The following is a 19492-nucleotide window of genomic DNA, read 5'->3' as shown; positions in this document are numbered from 1 at the left end:
GTGTGGGATGGGGGGCGATGGGGTGGGGTGGGCATCAAGACATAGCACTCGCAAAATAAGTTAAAGGCATCAGGAGCACAAGAGTGACAGTTCACGGATGATTTTCTGTCCATTTATGTTTGGTTTATATGTCTGCTGGTGTGGGCTTCAACACCAGTAATGGTAATGTTATTATGCTTTCAATGTGACAATAACATTCCATTTGCTTTGGATCTGGTGGCCTGAGTGTGCTTCTTTCTGGTGCAGGGTGCGTCAGTATGTAATGCTGAGCGTGAGTGGCTCGATACTTTATTACATAAGCATTGAGTGGACTTTGGGTGTAAATGAAAGGGTCATTTCAACATCCTGGATGGAGGTGGCAGCCCTGGCATGAGGTGGAAGTGGGTCTTTGGCAGCCTAGCTGAAGGAGCGTTGGATCAAGGCATCCTTGGTGTCTCTGCTGCCCTGGAGGTTACCAAGTTCTGCCTCCATGCCCTCAGCATTCTCCTCACCATTCTCCTTTTCTGACTCACTACTGGACTCTTCATCTGTGGCCTGTGGAGCTGCGTCAAGATCCTCTTCCTCCAGTGGGACTCCCCCTTGCCAGTGCCAGATTGTGGAGAGCACAGCATGCGACCACTATCACTAACACCCGCCCTGGGGGGTATTGTACTGCACCCCCTAAATGGTCCAGGCATCGGAAGCACATCTTGAGAAGACCAATGGTCCTCTCTACCACAGCCCTTGTGGAGGCATGACTCCTATCAGAACGCTGCTCTGCCCCTGTTCTTGGGCAGCAGAGAGGCATCATGAGCCACCTCTTCAAGGGATAGCCCTTGTCACCCAGCGGCTGTACATCCAATTGGGCTGCAGCACTGAAGGTCCTCGGCACCTGGGAGTGTCTCAGGTTGTATTCATCATGGGGGATGCCAGGGTACTTTGCACACACGTGTAGAATTTGCATCCTGTGATCACACACTATCTGCACGTTCATGGGGTAGAATCCCTTCCTATTGACAAAGGCACCCGGCTGACCCGCTAGCGCCTTGATGGCCACATCTTTGCAGTCAATGGCACCCAGCAATCGCTGCAAAGCCTCTGGCTCACTCAGCCTGGCTGGCCTCGTCTGTATGGTAAAGAATAAAGGGGGAGTGATGGTGTAGTGGCATTGTCACTGGGCTAGTAATCCAGAGACCCAGAGTAATGCACTAGGAATCCCATCACAGTAGATGGTGGGATTTGAATTCAATAAAAATCTGGAATTAAAAGTCTAATGATGATCATGGAACCATAGACGATTGTTGTAAAAACCCATCTGGTTCACTAATGTCCTTTAGGGAAGGAAATCTGCCATCCTTACCTGGTCTGGCCTACATGTGACTCCAGACCCACAGCAATGCCCTCTGAAATGGTCTGGCAAGCCACTCAGTTGTATCAAACCACTACAAAGTCTGAAAAAAAGAATGAAACCGGACGGACCACCCGGCACCAACCTAGGCACCGGAAACGCCAACGGCAATCCCCGCCCTGTCGACCCTGCAAAGTCCTCCTTACTAACATCTGGGGGCTAGTGCCAAAATTGGGAGAGCTGTCTCACAGACTAGTCAAGCAACAGCCTGACATAGTCATCCTCACGGAATCATATCTTACAGATATTGTCTGTTATGACACAGTCGGTAAAGGCTGTTATTTAAAATCCCAGAGGGGAAATGTCAAATAATTGTCTTAGCCAATATTTTAAGTGGTATGTTTGAGATGCAGCTCTAAATTCAGGAATCAGACCACCAGTTCACGAGAGGTTTTTATATCGAACTACATTTATTAATTTACACATGTTAAACATATACACATGGCTACAAACTTACTGCTATCATAACTTTTAACAAATTCCCAAACTAATCTCCACTAAGGAAACAGCAACCCCTAGACTTTAAGCAGAGACCAGGCAAAACATTTTCAGTTTACAAATTCAAAATGAGGCTCCTTTCACTTTGGTTCCTTTGCAGACGGCTGTAGGCTTCCAGCTGCTTTGATGTTACATGTCTCTGTTTCCACACACAAAAACGTCTTTCTGTCATACCCAGCATTTCTCTTTGAATGTAAATTCTCATTGTATCACCAGGCCCTTTGAACTCCACCTCTTCTAGCAATAAAACCCCTTTCATTGTACCAATTTTATTAGTAACATAAACATTGCTTGGTATCTCCTAGCTAGGTGCAAGATTTCACTCCCCCTTCTTGAATGTTCTATTCAACAAAATGCAAATGGACCCTTTCCCTCTCTGTTTACATCTCAAAACTATTATACATCAAAGCACCCAGACTAGTTGGCTTTAATCCAATTAAGACACACAAAGACACATCCACAAGCTAAACCACTATTTAAAAAAATAATTTCCAATAACATTATATCATTAATAGCTTCATGACATCCCTCTTCCTATCGAAAAATGAACTGTCATAATTCTAAAAGATGGCTTCATTTTTTTAATAAGCCAACTCCCACTATCTCCTATACTTATTACACTATTACATTACCAGATGCATGCATTAACATAACAATATGTATATACACAAGTCCTTGGAATCAACAGAAATCACACCAGTTCAGTGTCCAGTTTTTTAAAAATGTGCAATTCTCCTTTATGCTTCAAACTCTTGATAACGCATCTGTGAACAGATTTTCTCTTCCAGCAATATGTATAATCCGTAGATTAAACGGTTGTAATAATAGACTCCATCTGAAAAGCCTTCTGTCTCGAAATTTGTCCAGAAACTTCAAAGGATTATGATCTGTATAAACAACTGTTTCTGCTGAATTGTTTGCAACGTAAAAGTTCAAACTGCTGCAATGCTAACACCAAACCCAGAGTCTCTTTTCTGATCGCTGAATATGTCCTCTGTTGTACATTCAACTTCCATGAAAAATACCCTGTTGGTTTTTCAATTCCAGGGTCATCTTCTTGTAACAGTACAGCCCCAAAGCCTATATCGCTTGCGTCAACGGCCAACTTGAATTGCTTGGCATAATTGGGTACTGCCAACACTGATATCGTAGTTAATATAGTTTTCAAACTATTGAATGACTTCTGACACTCCAGTGTCCATTGGAACGTCTTGTTCCTTTTTAATAGTTCAGTCAGTGAAGCAACCACTTGGCTAAAATTTGGCACAAGTTTCCAGTGAAACCCACTCATGCCCAGAAACCTCAAAACTTCTCATTTTGTTGTAGGCACTGGGAAATCCACGATAGCTTTGACTTTCGCAACTCAACATATCCAATGGTATGGCCTAGATACATAACTTGCGCTATTGCAAATTCACTTTTAGCCAAGTTCATCACCAAGTTACCTCCTTGTAGTTGAGGAAATAATTCTTCCAGATGCTGTAAATGCCCCTCCCACGTCTGAATGAAAACGATTAGATCATCAATATAAATAGCACAATTGCTTAGCCCGGCAATTACTTTGTTTGTCGGTCTTTGAAATGTCAGAGGTGCATTCTCCATACCAAATGGCATGACTTTAAACTAATACAGCCCACTTAGCGTTACAAAAGCTGATATCTCCTTTGCTCTCTCCGATTACCGTACCTGCCAATATCCTTTTAGCAAGTCAACCTTTGTGATAAATTTTGATTGTCCCACTTTCTCAATGTAATCTTCCAACCGTGGTATAGGATGTGAATCTGCTTTTGTCACTGCAATCACCTTTCGATAGTCCACACACAGTCTTTGTGTTCCATCTTATTTTGGTACCAGTACAATAGGCAAACTCCAGTTACTGCAACTAGACTCAAAGATATCATTTTGAAGCATGAAATCAATTTCTTTTTGTACTTGTGATAACTCTGCTGGATTTAATCTATAAGGATGTTACCTTATTGAAGATGAAATTTCTATACAAACATCATATATAGCTAAATGTGTCTTTCCCAACTTAATTCCGCAAATGGGTTTGTGAGACTGCAATAGTTTTTCCAAATCACTTTGACACTTGTTTGGAAGGTAACTTAATATTTCATTTAAATTTTCAAGCACCCTCATTATCCAATTTGATTAGAGGAAAATCAATTTCAGAATCCTGCACTTCTACCTCTTACTCATCATCCACCATTAATAATACCTCTTTTTGTTCTGCTTTCCTGTCAAAGTACTTTTTAAGCATATTTACATGACACACCCTCTGCTTCTTTCTTCTATCTGGAGCATTTATTAAATAATATACTTCACTCAAAGCCCACTGTAAGGCCCAATAAACCTTGCATTTAATGAATCACCCAGTACTGATAACAAAACTAATACTTTTTCTCCAGAAACAAAGCTGTGAGTTTTCGCTTTCTTATCTGCCTTCACTTTCATCGCTCTTTATGAGATCTTTAAATGTTCCCTAGCCAACTCACATGCCCCATTCAATCTTTCCCTGAAATTTGATCCGTAATCCAGGAAAATAGTTTCTGAATTTTGGCCCACCAATTTCTCATGAATCAATTTCAGTGGTCCCCTTACCTCATGACCATAAACTAGTTCAAAAGGGCTAAAACCAGTTGATGCATTAGGAGTGTCTCTAACAGCAAATAAGAAAATGGAATCCTGTATCCCAATCCTGTGCATAATCCTGACAGTATGCTCCCATCATAGTTTTTAAAGTTCAATGCCATCTTTCCAAAGCTCCTTGTGACTCCGGATGATAAGCTGTTTACTTAAACTGTTTTATCCCTAAACTGTTCATTACTTCCTTTAATAACTATGACCTGAAATTTGACCCCTGATCTGATTGTATTTCCTTAGGTGAACCATATCTTGTAAAAAATGTAATTAACTCCTCCACAATCTTCTTAGTTCTAATAGTTCTTAAAGGTATCACTTCAGGAAACCTGGCAGAAACATCCATTATTGTCAGTAAATACTGATTTCCACTTTTAATCTTAGGGACGGGTCCTACACAATCAATCATGACCCTGGTAAAAGGTTCTTCAAATGCTGGTATTGGGATTAAAGGCGCCGGTTTAATCACTTCTTGTGGTTTTCCTGTTATTTGACATATATGACAGGTTCTACAGAATTTGCCTACATCCCTATGCAATCCTGGCCCAAAAAATACCTCTGTATCTTTTCCTGTATTTTCCTACTTCATAAATGATTTACGCCCCCGCCCACCACCACCATTGGAATTTCATGAGCAACCCTCAGAATCTCATTTCTATACCCTAATGGGATAACAATCTGATGCACCTCCCTCCAGATTTCATTTGCGGAGACATGATCCGTTCTCTACTTTCTCATTAAAATATCTCCCCAAAGATGATAACATACTGGAATACATTTTGCTCCTGTCTCTGAATAAGCTTTCTGATATAACTGATTGAATTGCAAATCGTTTTTCTGTAACTGCACTAACTCCCTTGAGTTAAACGCTTCAGCTGAATTGTTCTGTACTCTTTCCTCCTGAACAATGTTATCAAACACAGTGCCCGCTAATTGGACTTCGTCTTGGGCAGAATTTTGCCCTTGGCTGGCGTGCGGGTCCCACCGGCTCAGCGGCGGGCGGGCAGCCAACCGCCGCTGCCGAAACGGGCCCCGCTGCCATTTTGAGGGGGCGGGACAATTAAGGCCCACCCAGCGGCCTGCCCAACGGGAAGTGCTATGCGCTTCCTGTGCGAGGTGGGGAGGGAATCCCCACTGCTCCCTGAGACTAAGTGCTCTCTCAGGGAGATTAGTGACAGGTTAAAAAACTCTAAAAATAGAAAAATAAAAACATTATTAACACGTCCCCCTCATGTGACAATGTTACACGAGATGGGACATGTGAATAAGAAGCACTGAAACTTTATTAAAGTTTTTAAACACGAACATGAAACCTCATCCCGCCTGTGGATGAGGTTTCTTGTATTATCAGGAGCCCGCTGGGGTTCCTGGCCTGCCCGCCAGCCTTAAGGTTGGACGGGCAGGGTTTTTAATGATCTTAATTATCCTGTCAATGGCCAATTAAGGCCATTGACAGGTCGGTGGGCGGACAGCTGATTTCGCTGTCCGCCCGCCTTCCTGAATATTTAAATGGACTGGGATGATGTCAGGGGTTCCTCCCAATGTCATCCCGTGACATTTTCCTGTCGGCGAGCGGGCCCCGCCCCCAAGTCGCTGAGGGGAAAATTCTGGCCCTTGCATTTGAACTGCCTGCCTGTCTCGTTTTTCTTGTTCTTCCCAATGATCTCATTTACAACACAATCAGGGAACAACCCAGGACGTTCCTTCTACAGGCTGCTCAACTACCATAGGCATCACCCACATTTGTGATCCAGCTATACCATTATTCAGAATAAATCGAAAACTGCAATGGGCAATTTTTCCTCCAATCCAACTATAGCGTCACCTTTCTTCCAGTTGCTCTTTAAATTTACCTTCCACAATGGAATAGATTTAGCATCTCCATAAACCCCACTTATTATTACCTTATCCTGCATTACTCCCTTTGAACAATAAATATCACTAACTCACAACATTAAAGATTGACTAGCCCCTGTGTCTCTTAAAATTTTAACATCCTTACCTACTCCACCCTGTACACATGGAAAGGTTTTCCCTTCACACACAAAGTCTTTAAACATTTCTGCAACCTGCTGCTCAGAATTCTCTTGAGTAAACTGTGAACACATTCCCACTTCTTCACTAATCACTGATTCTCCCTCTTTCACTTGTACATAAACCACTGGTTTCTCCTGTGCCTGAACCTCAGGACCCACAGTACTTTTACTTCCAGAGCTTTTCTGTACCCCAACAATTCCAACAGATTTTTCCTGCAATCTCCAACACACTGACTTCATGTGCCCCACTTTAATACAATGAAAACACCTCAATTTTGGAATGTCACTTCTACCTTCAGCACCTTCCTTTTTATTCTGTGGAAAAAACTTCCTGGGAACTTCCAGCTACTCCTCTTCCCTGACTACTTACCTTCCTATCATCTTCCTACTTTTTATCCTTTCCCAATTTGAAAGGGTCTTGAAAAAAGGTTTAGCTCTTTGAACTAACTGATAATCATCAGCTATCTCTGCTGATGGTCTTACCGAATCAACCCTCTGTTCCTCCACATGAGTTCTCACTACCGAAGGGATTGAATCTTTAAATTCTTCCAAAAGAATTACTTCCCTAAGAGCTGCATATGTTGTCTCTATTTTTAAGGCCCATATTCATTCGTCAAAATTACTTTGCTTTACTCTTTCAAACTCAATATAAGTTTGCCCCAGGCTGTTTTCTTATATTCCTAAATTTCTGTCTGTATGCTTCAGGAACCAACTCATATGCACTCAGAATAGCCTTTTTCACTACATCATAATTCACCAACATTTCTTCTGATAGTGAAGCACGTACCTCATGTGCTCTACCCACTAACTTAAACTCAATAAAGCATCCAATTTTCCTGTGGCCATTTCATCCGTTTAGCGAGCTTCTCAAATGAAATAATGCTTCAATATCCTTTCCCTCAAACTTTGGAAGAGCTTGTACAAATTTAAACATCTCTCCATTGAGTTCTACTCTGGAGATAAATCCATAAGACCATAAGACACAGGAGCAGAAACTAGGCCATTCGGCCCATCGTGTCTGCTCCGCCATTCAATTATGGCTCATAAGTTTCTCAACCCCGTTCTCCCACCTTCTCCCCGTAACCTTTGATCCCCTTACCAATCAAGAACCTATCTATCTCACTCTTAAATACACTCAATGACCTGGCCTCCACAGCCTTCTGTGGCAATGAATTCCATAGATTCACCACTCTCTGGCTAAAGAAGTTTCTCCTCATCTCTGTTCTAAAAGGTCTTCCCTTTACTCTGAGGCTGTGCCCTCGGGTCCTAGTCTCTCCTACTAATGGAAACATCTTCCCAACGTCCACTCTATCCAGGCCTTTCAGTATTCTGTAAGTTTCAATCAGATCCCCCCTCATCCTTCTAAACTCCATCGAGTATAGACCCAGAGTCCTCAAACGTTCCTCATATGTTAAGCCTTTCATTCCTCAGATCATTCTCGTGAATGATCCTTCCTCATCTATTGGCATCTCTTTTTAAACTGCCAACATTTTCAGTTGGAATTCTCTCTCCCTCTTTTTCTCTTCCCTCCCTCTTCATCTTCACAATTTCTAATTCCCTTTCCTGTTTTCTTTCTGTCTTACACCTTTCTACCTGTTCCATTTTAAAAGCCATTTCTCTGTCCTTTGCTTCCAATTCAGGCTTTTGCAGTTCCTTTGCTTGTTCAAATTCAAGCGTCTTTATTTGTAACTGAAGTCTCACCGCCTCCAGCTGTGACTCACTAGCGTCAGGTTTCACTTCCAACTATAAAGGCTGTGCTACACTTTTAGTTATGTCTGATGTCCTAGCCCCCTCAGGTAACCCCAATTTTAACTTATCTGCCAACTCTGTTGACTTACTTTTGGTTATTTCTTCCAACCCAATCAGAGTTATATCCTCTACTCGCAGACAAGTCTTAGCAATTGCCAAAGCCATCTTGTAGTCTCACCATTCCTAAAATACCTCACCAACTCCTGAACTCAAAGTGCTTCTCGTACTCGTTACCTTAAGATTCACCAATTCCAAACCAACAAAGGAATTAGAAATATTTTTATCCCGCCAGAGCCTCCAATTTTTATGCCAGGAGTTGGTAAAGGCTGTTATTTAAAATCCCAGAGGGAAACTTTAAACAACTGTCCTAACCTATATTTTCAAGTGGTGTGTTTTAGATGCAACTCTAAATTCAGGAATAAGGTCACCAGTTTTCGAGAGGCTTTTATATCAAGTAACATTCGCGCCACACAAGTGCCAGGCAATGTACTGGAACAGCATGGCCCTTAGCCAAGCTGTTCCAGTACAGCTACAACACTGACGCCTACCCAGCTGTGTGGAAAATTGCCCAGGTATGTCCTGTACACAAAAAGCAGGACAAATCCAACCCAACCAATTACAGCCCCATCAGTCAACTCTCCATCATCAGTAAAGTATTGGAGGGGTCATCAACAGTGCTATCAAGCGGCACTTAGCAATAACCTGCTCACTGACGCTCAGTTTGGGTTCCACCAGAGCCACTCAACTCCTGACCTCATTACAGCCTTGGTTCAAACATGGACATAAGAGATGAGCTCCCGAGGTGAGGTAAGAGTGACTGCCCTTGACATCAAGGCAGCATCTGACAGGGTGTAGCATCAAGGAGCCCTAGCAAAACTGGAGTCAATGGGAATCAGGTGGAAAACTCGCCACTGGTTGGAGTCATACCAAGCGCAAAGGAAGATGGTTGTGGTTGTTGGATGTCAGTCATCTCAGCTCCAGGACATCACTGCAGGAGTTCCTCAGGGTAGTGTCCTCGGCCCAACCATCTTCAGCTGCTTCATCAATGACCTTCCTTCCGTCATAAGGTCAGAAGTGGGGATGTTCACTGATGATTGCACAATGTTTAGCACTATTCATGACTCTTCAGATACTGAAGCAGTCCATGTCCAAATGCAGCAAGACCTGGATAATATCCAGGCTAGGGTTGACAAGTGGCAACTAACATTTGTGCCACACAAGTGTCAGGCAATGACCATCTCCAACAAAAGAGAATCTATCCATGGCCTCTTGATGTTCAATGGCATTACCATCACTGAATCCTCCACTGACAACATCCTGGGGGTTGCCAAAATCTGAACTGGACTAGCCACATAAATACTGTGGCTACAAGAGCAGGTCAGAGGCTAGGAAACCTGCGACGAGTAACTCACCTCCTGACTCCCCAAAGCCTGTCCACAAGGCACAAGTCAGGAGTGTGATGGAATACTCTCCACTTGCCTGGATGAGTGTAGCTCCCACAACACTCAAGAAGCTTGACACCATCCAGGATAAAGCAGCCCACTTGATTGGCACCACATCCACAAACATTCACTCCCTCCATCAGTGACGTATAGTGACAGCAGTGTGTACTATCTACAAGATGCACTGCAGGAATTCACCAAGGCTCCTTAGACAGCACCTACCAAACCCACGACCACTACCATCTAAAAAGACAAGGGCAGCAGATAGATGGGAACAGCACCACCTGGAAGTTCCCCTCCAAGTCACTCACCATCCTGACTTGGAAATATATCGCCGTTCCTTCACTGTCGCTGGGTCAAAATCCTGGAACCCCCTTCCTAACAGCACTGTGTGTGTACCTACACCACATGGACTGCAGCGGTTCAAGAAGGCAGCTCACCACCACCTTCTCAAGGGCAACTAGGGATGGGTAATAAATGCTGGCCCAGCCAGCGAAACCCACATCTATGAATGACTAAAAAAAACACCTGCCTGAACAGAGCTTCTTTCCCCAGTTTGACGCATAAATGGGTCTTTTTCTGATTGACAGGATGTGACAAGTGGAGTCTGGCAGGGGTCTGTACTGGGGCCTCAACTTTTTACAATTTACATCAATGACTTAGATGAGGGGAGTGAAGACATGGTAGGTAAATTTGTAGATGACACAAAGATAGGTAGGAAAGTATGTTGTGAAGAGGACATGAGGATGTTGCAGTTGGATATCGATAGGTTGAGTGAGTGGGCAAAGATCTGGCAAATGGGGTTCAATGTGGGAAAATGTGAAGTTGCTCATTTTGGCAGGAAGAAAAAAAAAGTGGAGTATTACTTAAATGGAAAACGGCTGCATAATTCTGAGGGGCAGAGGGATCTAGGCGTTCTAGTAAATGAGTCACAAAAAGTTAGTATACAGGTACAGCAAGTAATTAAGAAGGCTAATGGAATGGTATCCTTTATTACAAGAGGGATTGAACATAAAAGTAAGGATGTTATGCTTCGGTTATGCAGGGCATTGGTGAGACCGCACCTCAAATACTGTGTGCAGCTGGTCTCCTTATTTAAGGAAGGATGTAAATGCATTGGAGGCCGTTCAGAGGAGGTTTACTAGATTGATACCTGGAATGAGTGAGTTGTCTTATGAGGAAAGGTTGGACAGACTGGGCTTGTTTCCACTGGAGTTTAGAAGAGTGAGGGGTGATTTGATTGAAGTATACAAGATCCTGAACGGCATTGACAAGGTGGATGTGGAAAGGATGTTTCCTCTTGTGGGTGAGTCCAGAAACAGGGGGCACTGTTTTAAAATTAGGGGTCACCCTTTTAGGACAGAGATGAGGAGAATTTTTTTTCTCTCAGAGGGTTTTGCGACTTTGGAACTCTGCCTCAGAAGGCGGTGGAGGCGGGGTCATTGAATATTTTTAAGGCAGAGGTAGATAGATTCTAGTTAGGCAAGGGAATCAAAGGTGTAAAGGAAATTGAAACACAAGAAGATCAGCCATGATCTTATTAAATGATGGATCAAGCTCGAGGGGCCGAATGGTCTACTCCTGTTCCTATTTCTTATGTTCTTAACTGTGGATAGCTGTTTGGGAGACACAGATCCCCCACTGAACCCTGGAAATAGCCGGGGTCATAGAAGTAGAGAGTCACTGTGACCTTCAGAGCCACTGGCCTGGGGTGTGCGCCCACACAGTCAAAGCTGATCTCAGGCCCAGTCATTTCACAAATGGAGGTCATGGTCTCCCTTGTGAGGCGGAGCCTCCTTCGGCATTGCAATTCACACATGTTGAGGTAGCTGCATCACCGCCTGTTAACCCTGGCAGCAGGATAGTAGCGTCTCCTGTGGCCCCTCCCACCTTGGACTACCTGCTGGCCCTGCGCCCCTTGTGCCTGCGCCTCTCCTCCCACAGGTCCCTCCCCTGGAAGCTGCATAGGGACACCCGGCCTCCTCTCCCTTCTGCCCCTCTCTTCCTCCTCAGAGGAGCTGCCTCCAGAGAAGACCACAATCCCCATCGCCAGGGTAAGGGAAGGCTGCCTGATACCTGGAAGGGTCCACACGGTCTGAATCCTCCGGGGGCCTGGCAGACAGCAATGTGTCCTGAAATGAGATCTGGAAATGCTAAGAATGAAGCCCCGAACAGAGGTGAAACTGCCAAGTACCAATAAGCAACCAGCAGCAAACTATTTCCAAAACTCCTCACTGTTTACATGGGCAATGCTGCTGGACCCTTTTTATCCCACCCTTGGGTGTAGTTTTTGAAATTGTCGGCTGTCTGCCTGCCTGTTTTGACCATGCGACGAACATGAAATCACATGGACAACGTAAAATACTGCTTAATTACCTTTTTAATGGCCTTAACTGGCCTCACACACACACACCCCATCCACTGGGTAAGGTGCCTCTCAATGGAAATCCTGCCTGATTCCCCTCTCCACCCACCCCCCCCTTCCTTTCTAAACCTGGGTGGATTTTGTCCATTAAATCTCTCCACTCAAGCTCATTTGTTATTCCAGTGACTAAATCCCTCGTTTAAAAACTCCAACAGAATCAGCCAGCAACAGATGTGGCCACTTAAAGATGACTTCACTCAGAACCTTTCCCAGCCTGTTAAAAAATGTGGCCAAAAAGACACAAGAGTGAGCAGGAATTCTTTGGAACTGAAGGGCTGTAGGAGCAGCAACAGCGTTGACTTGGTGGGGTTGGGGGGGTGGGGGGGAGAGTTTCCCGCAATCTGCCACTCCAGCCCCAGGCAACCTCGAGAACGCTCTCTACAAGTGACGGTAATCACCCGTAATCCTCTCATTAGGGCTTCTCAATAGCAATCAGCCATAGAATGGCGCCCGCAGGTCACTCCCTCCTCGAGTGCAGGTGGAGAGGTGGCAGAGAAGAACAAAGCAGAGCTAAACGCTTTTCAAATTGAAACCCACTCATTGCAAATCGCTGCTACTTATTCAGAGGCCTTGTTTTGTTTTATCTCCCCTTCTGTGTCCTCCTCCTTTTCCACCCCACCCCTACCCCCACCCCCACCCCCACCTACCCCACCACCTGCTTCCCTCCAGTGGGTAATTGACTCAATGGCATTGAAGCATCTCATTGTACATGTTCCTTGCAGGGGTTTCCGCAGAGCGGAGAGAGCTGGGCTCTGCACTACTGGCTGCTCAGAGACCTTAGCCCAGCACTCAGAAAGAACGAACTTGGCTCTTCTAAAGCGTCATTCGCCGTCTCAGGATATCCCAGAGCGTTTTACACCTATCGATGATTTTTTGTGAACTGATGTAACGTGGGGAAATGCAGCAGCCCATTTGCTGAGAACTGGATCCCATGAAACGTCATTTCGATAAATGGCTGGATAATCTGCTCACATGACTTTGGTTATGGTGTAAAGGCAGCACCTCCGACAATGCAGCAGCCCCTTCCTAAGCAAAAGGAGCTGGAGGAGGCCCTTCAGCCTATCAAACCCTGCTCTCCCCTTCAAAACGATCATGGCTGATCTTCCACAACCCCACTTGGCTGCCCCATCCCTTGATTCCTTGAATACCCAAAAATCTCTCGATCTCAGACTTGAATATACTCACCAGCTGGACACCTCTCAGCTCTCTGGGGTAGAGAATTCCAGGCTCACAACTCTCGGAGTTGAAGAAATTTCTCACCGTCTCAGTCTGAAATGTCACAGGAGAGTAAACCCGGTGTCAGTCCCGATTTTGTCATCAAGCCTCTGGGGTGAATCTTCTACCCACAATCTCTTGACTTTGAAATGAGGCTGATACTCACTGAACCGCATTTACAACATAACGAAAACAGAAAATGCTGCAAATATACCCAGAGTATTATGCAAACATTCGCTTGTTAATACAGAACTTGAATATTGTGGAAAAGAGAGACCTGTTACCGAAGCTTTTTCATCTTGCACTCATCCTGAAGAAAGGCAAGTTTGCACACCCTCTGCACCCCGCCCCCCGCAACCACGGCCAGCCCAAATATACAGGCAGCTCAGTCTGTACCCCCTTCACCCAGCCCAAATATACAGGCTGCTCAGTCTGCACCGTGCCCACCCCTCAGCCCCAATATACAGGCAACTCAGTTTGTACCCATCCCCCCAGCCCAAATATTTAGGCAGCTCAGTCTGTCACACCCCTCCCCCAGCATAAATATATGGACTGCTCAGTCTGTTACCACTGTGCCCCCAGCTCAAACTTATAGGCAGCTCAGTCTGTACCTTCTCCCCAGCCCAAATACAGGCAGCTCAGTCACCCTCACCCAGCCCAAATATACAGGGGTACAGGCTGAGCTAACTGTATATTTGGGCTGGAGGAAGTGGAGTACAGATTGAGATGCCTGTACATTTGGCCTAGGAAAAGGAGTTGGGAGTGTGCAACTGAGCTTTCCGCATAATTGGTTAGGATGGGGGAGGTACAGGCTGAGCTGCCTGTATATTTGGGTTGCGGGGAGTGGTATAGACTGAGTTGCCTGTATTATTTTCTATTCATTCACGGGATGTGGGCTTCCCTGGCTGGGCCAGCATTTATTGCCCATCCCTAGTTGCCCTTGAGAAGGTGGTGGGTGAGCTGCCTTCTTGAACCGCTGCAGTCCATGTGGTGTAGGTACACCCACAGTGCTGTTAGGGGAGGGAGTTCCAGGATTTTGACCCAGCGACAGTGAAGGTACGACGATATATTTCCAAGTCAGGACGGTGAGTGACTTGGAGGGGAACTTCCAGGTGGCGGTGTTGCCATCTATCTGCTGCCCTTGTCCTTCTAGATGGCAGGGGTCATGGGTTTGGAAGGTGCTGCTACGGAGCCTTGGTGAGTTCCTGCAGTGCATCTTGTAGATGGTACACACTGCTGCTGGAGGGAGTGAATGTTTGTGGATGTGGTGCCAATCAACTGGGCTGCTTTGTACTGGATGCTGTCAAGCTTCTTGAGTGTTGCAGGAGCTGCACTCACCCAGGCAAGTGGACAGTATTCCATCACACTCCTGACTTGTGCCTTGTAGATGGTGGACAGGCTTTGGGGAGTCAGGAGGTGAGATACTCACCGCAGGATTCCTAGCCTCTGACCTGCTCTTGTAGCCACAGTATTTATATGGCTAGTCTAGTTCAGTTTCTCGTTAACGGTAACCCCCAGGATGATTATAGTTGGGGATCCAGTAATGGTAATGCCATCGAACGTCAAGAGGTGATGGTTAGATTCTCTTTTGTTGAAGATGGTCATTGCCTGGCACTTGCATGGCACAAATGTTACTTGCCACTTGTCAGGCCAAGTCTGGATATTGTCTGGACTGCTTCAGTGTCTGAGGAGTCATGAATGGTGCTGAACATTGTGCAATCATCAGTGAACATCCCCATTCTGACCTTATCATGAAAGGAAGGTCATCAATGAAGCAGTTGAAGATGTTGGGCTGAGGACACTACCCTGAGGAACTCCTGCAGTGATGTACTGGAGCTGAGATGACTGACCTCCAACAACCACAACCACCTTCCTTTGTGTTGGGTATGACTCCAACCAGTGGAGAGTTTTCCCCCTGATTCCCATTGACTCCAGTTTTGCTAGGGCTCCTTGATGCCACACTCAGTCAAATGTGGCCTTGATGTCGAGGGCAGTCACTCTCCCCTCATCTCTGGAGTTCAGTTCTTTTGTCCATGTTTGAACCAAAGCTCTAATGAGGTCAGGAGCTGAGTGGCCCTGGCGGAACCCAAACCCGGCATCAGTGAGCAGGTTATTGCTAAGCAGGTGCCACTTGATAGCACTGTTGATGACCCCTTCCATTACTTTACTGATGATCGAGAGTAAACTGATGGGGCGGTAATTGGCATCCAGTGCCTTCAGCTGTTTCTTGATATCATGTGGAGTGAATCGAATTGGCTGAAGACTGGCATCTGTGATGCTGGAGACCTCTGGAGGAAGCCGAGATGGATCATCCACTCGGCACTTCTGGCTGAAGATTGTTGTGAATGCTTCAGCCTTATCTTTTGCACTGAGGTGATGGGCTCCCCCATCATTGAGGATGGGGATATTAGTGGAACCTCCTCCAGTGAGTTGTTTAATTGTCCACCACCATTCACGAGGGTTGTGGCAGGACTGCAAAGCTTAGATCTGATCCGTTGGTTGTGGGATCACTTTGCTTTGTCTATCACTTGCTGCTTATTGCTGTTTGGCATGCTCGTAGTCCTGTGTTATAGATTCACGAGGTTGACACCCTATTTTTAGGTATTCCTGGTGCTGCTCCTGGCATGCCCTCCTGCACTCTTCATTGAAGAGCTGGGGTAGGGGGAGGTACAAACTGAGCTGCCTGTATATTTGGGCTAGGAGGAGTGCTACCGACTGAACTGCCTGTATATTTAGGTTGGAGTGGGAGTGGTACAGACTAAGCTGCCTGCGTATTTGGGCTGGGGAGAGGGAGTACAGACTGAACTGCCTGTATATTTTGGCTGGGGGCCAGTGTTACAGACTGAGCTGCCTATATATTTGGGCTTGGGGGGAGTGGTACAGACTGAGCTGCCTGTACCTTTCAGCTGGGGGGCAGTGTTACAAACTGAACCGCCTGTATCTTTCAGCTGGGAAGAGGGGGAGTGGAGCTTGAACTGCCTGTATATTTGGACGGGGTAGGAGTGTGGCTACAGACTGGTCCGCCTGTATATTTGGGCTGTTGGAAGGGGATTACAGGTGCCTGTATATTTGGGCTGGGTGTAGGGGGAGTGGTAAAGACTGAGCTGCCTGCATATTTCGGTTGGGAGAGGGGGAGGCGGAGACTGAACTGCCTGTATATTTGGGCTGGGGGAGGGAGTACAGACTGAGCTCCCTGTATATTTGGGCTGGAACTATGGGAGGTAAAGAATGAACTACCTGTATATTTGGGCTGGTGGAAGGAGTACAGACTGAGCTGCCTGTATTTTTGGGTTGGGGGAGGGGGGTTATTGACTGAGGTGCATGTATTTTTGGGCTGAGGCAGATGGGCTACAGACTGAGCTGCCTGTATATTTGCGCTGGGGGAGGGTTAGGTACAAGCTGAGCTGTTTGTATATTTCGGCTGGGCTGGGGTGGTACAGACTGAGCTCCCTGTATATATGCGCTGGGGAGGATGTTACAGACTGAGCTGCCTGTATATTTGGGCTTGGGAAGCAGTGGTTACATACTGAGCAGCCTGTATATTTGGGCTGGAAAGATGGGGAGTGCAGGCTGGAGCTGCCTGTCTATTTGGACTTGGTGGGTGGCTACAGTCTGGGCTACCTGCCAATTTGGGCTGTTGGAGGGGGATTACAGACTACGCTGCCTGTATATTTGGACTGGGGAAAGTGGGGTACAGGCTGAGCTACGCGTGGCAGGAAGTGACAGAGAGTCCAAATCTAAGACTAAATCAGCAGATAATGCTAGAGGTTAAAAAATAATGAAAGGACAAATCTAAAGGCTCTGTATCCAAATGCACGTAGCATTCAAAGCAAAACCGATGAACTGATAGCGCTAATAGAAATAAATAAGTACAATCTGATAGCCATTACAGAGACATGGCTGCAGGATGACAAGGGTTGGGACCTGAACATTGAAGGGTACGTGACATTTAGGAAGGACAGGAAGCTAGAAAAAGATGAGGGGTCCCTCTGTTAATTAAAGATGGTATTAGCACATTAGAGAGGGATGATCTAAGTTCAGGAAACCAGGATGCAGAAGCGGTTTGGGTAGAGATGAGAAATGATAAAGGCAATGAGTCACTTGTGGGAGTGGTGTACAGGACCCCTAACAGTAGCCATACGGTAGGATGGAGTATAAAAGAAGGAATAATGGGAGCTTGTCGGAAAGGTACAGCAATAATCATAGGGGATTTTAATCTACATATTGACTGGAAAAATCAGATGGGCAAAGGTAGCCTAGATGAGGAGTTCATAGAATGTTTTTGGGATAGTTTCTTAGAACAGCACGTTCTGGAGCCAACCAGAGAGCAGGCTATACTAGACCTGTGTTACGACCGAGATGGGAGGAGTGCACTCTCTATCTCTAGTTCCACTACTCCACAGGTCACAACATATATTGAAATGATTTTTCCAGCTAGCTATATGGCCAAATATGTCTTTACCTATTAACCTCAGAATGACCACTCAATGCCCAGCTTTCTTCAATAAACAACAGCATTATTTTATTTTTAAATGTATTTCCATCCATTGTTTTATCTCCACCTTTTAGCCTATTTCGATCCCTTCCCCCCACCCCACCCCCACTAGGGCTATCTGTACCTTGCTCGTCCTGCTTTCTACCCTTAATTATCACATTCCTTAGATAATATCACCACCATCATCACCCCTTTGTCCTTTTGTCTATGACATCTTTGGCAATCCCTTCTTTGCCTCCACCTATCACTGGCCCCCTATCCAGCTCTACCTGTCCCACCCCCACCCCTTAAACCAGCTTATTTTTCATCTCATTTCTATTTTTCCTTAGTTCTGATGAAGAGTCATACAGACTCAAAACGTTAACTGTGTTCCTCTCCACTGATGCTGTCAGACCTGCTGAGCTTTTCCAACTATTTTTGTTTCAGATTTCCAGCATCCACAATATTTTGCTTTTAACAAAATTATGCTGTTATTATAAAACCAGTCTTGTCAAGCAGAAAGGCAAAGCTTATTAACATATAGTATGAAACATGAAGGTATATTAATTACTCTTTCTAAATACCCTAACTCTCTCACTCACAGATACACGCACACACCAAACAAATAATAAAATAAAACAGAGGATTTGTGCCAAAAGGCTAAAACTCAATGGTTTAAGGGAAAAGGGTAAATGGCAGAGTCCTTGAAATGGTGTCCTGGTTATACAGCTGGTTTCTCAGCACTGGTCTGTGAAACAATCGATGACTCTTGCACTACTTTTCAGACTGACTTCGAGGAAAACTTGCAGTCAGTCGATTTCAGAACGTAGAATGACTTCAGAGCAACTTCCAGTCACTTTTCACTGTGGACTAAGTTTGGAGCTTTAGGAGCTGTTACTTTCTTTACCCAAGCAATTGATCCTTCTTGTTTCCTCCAAAGCAAAAAAGCCTACCAGCTTTTAAACAGTTTCCAGTCATAAACCACTCCCTTTTGTAAAGAGTCCATGGGGTCAAGAGGTTTCCAGCTTCTGTAAAACTGCTCAATTACCTTTCTGGTAAAATGCTGTCTTTTCCAGGAACAGCAGCAACCAGAGTCCTTGCATTAACCCTTTAAGGGACAGTGTCTTTTAAAAAACACAAATTCTTCCAGAATGTTCTTAGTCCTTGAAGATGAACCATTTTCCATGATTAAAGAGTTTATGACAACTGCTGTTGTGTAAAGAGATAGGATTAATTGGCGACCACATAGTGAAGGCACCCCTAGGTAGCAGCGATCATAATATGATTGAGTTCTACAGTTTGAGGGAGAGAAGAGTAGGTCTAAGACTAGTATTTTAAACTTAAATGAACTGTCAAATTAGGTTGAGGGATAGGTCCATAGTAATGCAGTGACAGACATTTAATGGGGTATTTCAGAATACACACATTCCAGTGAGAAATCAAAATTCCAAATGGAGGACCCATCATCCATGGTTAACTAAAAGAGTTAAAGATAGCATCAAACTTAAAGAAAAAGCATACAATTCAGCAAAGGTGGGTGGCAGGTCAGAAGATTGGACAAATTATAAAGAACAGCAAAGAATGACTAAAAGATTGATAAGGAAGGAAAAATTAGAGAACAAGAGA

Source organism: Cetorhinus maximus, chromosome 3, assembly GCF_964194155.1.
Source record: "Cetorhinus maximus chromosome 3, sCetMax3.hap1.1, whole genome shotgun sequence".
NCBI classification, from domain to species: Eukaryota; Metazoa; Chordata; class Chondrichthyes; order Lamniformes; family Cetorhinidae; genus Cetorhinus; species Cetorhinus maximus.
Note: the sequence above shows the minus strand (reverse complement) of the source record.